Source organism: Apium graveolens, chromosome 5 (genome assembly GCF_009905375.1).
Source record: "Apium graveolens cultivar Ventura chromosome 5, ASM990537v1, whole genome shotgun sequence".
NCBI classification, from domain to species: Eukaryota; Viridiplantae; Streptophyta; class Magnoliopsida; order Apiales; family Apiaceae; genus Apium; species Apium graveolens.
This window is the reverse complement of record NC_133651.1, coordinates 35,013,368-35,016,134: the sequence shown is the minus strand read 5'-3', so window position 1 is coordinate 35,016,134 and position 2,767 is coordinate 35,013,368. Positions and strand designations below refer to the sequence as shown.

The window sequence follows — 2,767 nt, the reverse complement described above, 5'->3', positions numbered from 1 at the left end:
TATAAAAAATAAATTTCGATATTTTAAAATAATTTCTGAAACGCAAGATATACCCCCTTTTATCCATTAAACGATTCAATGCGCGGATAAAATTAATCCCCAAAATTCCAAAAATAATTTTAAAATTCTCGGAATATTCCCAACTTCAATAAATATGAGTTTCATAATTTTTAAAGAATTCTGGAATTAAATACGAATTTTATAAAGGAATGAAATCAGAAAATCATACAGGACTAAATATATGATGAAATATTGATTTCTCAATTTTAAAAACTCCTAAAAATAATTAATCAAATTATGAAGCCATGAAAATGATTTTAGAGATAACCCAAGTATTTATGGAAATAAATCCTGAATAAAATCACCTTTAAATATAAAAGTGACACAACACAACTTCACACCGAATTACACAATTAATACACGAACACCAACAATCACACCTAATTAATTAAAATATTAACAAAAATAATATCCAGCTGACAGAACCCACAGACCTATTTTATTTATGCAATTATTTAATAATTATACATTTAAATAATATATAAAAATATACGAGTCCTTCTAGCTTTGCTGCATACTGCTGATAAGGCTGTTGTACCGGATTCTGAGTATTGCTCCAGCCAAAGTTAGGATGATTGCGGTTATTGGGATGATAGGTGACTGTAACTGGTTGCTACGACCTCTGAAAGTTGTTCACAAACTAAGCTGATTCACTAGAAATAGCAAACTGCTTTGTCTCATGCGCACCAGCACAAAGCTCACAAATACTAGTGATCTGATTAACTCCATAATTAGCCCAAGAATCCACCTTCATCGTCAAAGCCTTAAGCTGAACAACTATAGTAGTAACTGCATCTACCTCCAGAATTCCTGCTACCTTTCCTTGAGGTAATCTCTGAGAAGGGTTCTGGTATTCATTAGCATCCATCAGTTCAATCAACTCATAAGCTTAATCGTAGCTCTTAGCCCATAAGGCTCCACCTGATGCTGCATCAAGCATGGGTCTAGAATGTGCTTCCAAGCCATTATAAAAGCAGTTAATAATCATCTAGTCAGCCATCCCATGACGAGGACACTTTCTAAGCATCTCCTTATACCGATCCCAAGCTTCACATAAAGACTCTCCCGATTACTACGCAAATTAAGTAAGAGCATTCCTGATTGCAACTATCTTTGCCATAGGAAAGAATTTAGTAAGAAACTTCTGAGCTAAATCTTCCCACTTGGTGATAGATCCTGGTGGTAGAGAATTCAACCAATACTTAGCTTTATCCCTCAGAGAGAATGGGAAAAGCCTTAGCTTTATAGCATCTTCAGACAAGTTAAATTTGAAAGTGTCGCAGATCTTGATGAAATCTTTAATATGCATGTTGGGATCTTCCTTTGGGGAACCCCCAAACTGGACTGAATTCTGCACCATTTGAATCGTTCTAGCCTTGATCTCAAAAGTATTAGCCGTGATGGCTGGTCTGACAATGCTAGACTGAATATCATTGATCTTCGGTTGAGAGTAATCCATCAAAGCCTTCAGATTCGCTTCTGGTTCTCCCATTTTAACAAGAGCTTCTTCTTCAACTTTCTCCTCTTCTATAAGAACTTCTTCTACTACTTCCTCCGCTTTATCCAGTTTATCTTGTGAGATCGAGAATGCGTTAGCATACACACTCTCTAGAGTACCTGAAAAAGCAACAAGAAAACAAGTAAAATATCCAAGTCAGTGAACTTTAACAACCACTGATGTCAAACACATAAACTGAAAATTAACACCGAGTCCCCGGCAGCAGCGCCAAAAACTTGTTAGAACGAAAGCACGCGCTAATTTTACACGTAAGTATACGCGTTCGCAAGTAATATAGAATTCTTTCTAGTTCATTCACACAGAGACTGGTTTAGGTTAAATTTAATTTATGCACTTATGCAATAATGGTATGGTTATTATTCAATGCTAAGATGATAAAAAGTTGAGATTGTTTATAACTATGATTGACTAAGAGATTAAACTAACTAACTTAACTAAAAGAATTAAGGTTGAATTACTTATATGAGACAAACATGGGATTCTAACTTCATTACTACTTCATTCAAAGTCTATGTTCTTAACCTTAGCATGCAATGGTGATGACAACTAATCATATAACACGAAACTAATAAATGCCAACTTTCGTTGTACGAATACCCTACTATCAGACATCCACAAAAGAGATAGAAGCTGAATAGACACCAATTATATTGAGACCCTATATGTCTATAAAATTTGACAATATAAGGTTTAATGTGAAAGTTATCTATCGTGATTACATAGGGCAAGTAAGATGGTTAAAATTACCTACGAATCATGTATAAAAAAATACATGAACCTATGCTAGCATGACAAGTTCTAAACCTCTAAATTCACTTTCGCTTCAATAGAGATTAACACACTATCTTATAAGTTCGCGACGCTCATAGGATGAATAAGCACAACCAATACTAGGATATCATACAATCACCATACACTAAGATATTGAATAAATTAACTATTAAAATCCATAAGTAAATCCGTTAGAGCCCCACGACAACAATTAGTTCATAACCAAACTCATCATCACCATGGGTTCCGATTAAAGCATGGTATAATAAACTTAGTCTTTATAAACTGAATAAATAATCAAAGTATATAATCAAGAGTAATAGGTTCAACAAACAAGAAAATAAGCATCCAAGATTACAACTCAGTCAAAGAATTATAAGTAAAAACAAGTTTTCTTCTCCTTCGTTATATTTGTGC

General features: G+C 34.0%; 1 non-coding gene across 1 annotated transcript; it reads left to right on the top strand.

Annotated features, from left to right (window-relative positions):
- The first annotated feature begins 1,058 nt into the window (after positions 1 to 1,058).
- Positions 1,059 to 1,165, top strand: LOC141662302 (small nucleolar RNA R71). The gene has a single exon (XR_012550423.1). It is a non-coding gene; the product is annotated as a small nucleolar RNA R71 (small nucleolar RNA).
- The last annotated feature ends 1,602 nt before the right edge of the window (positions 1,166 to 2,767 follow it).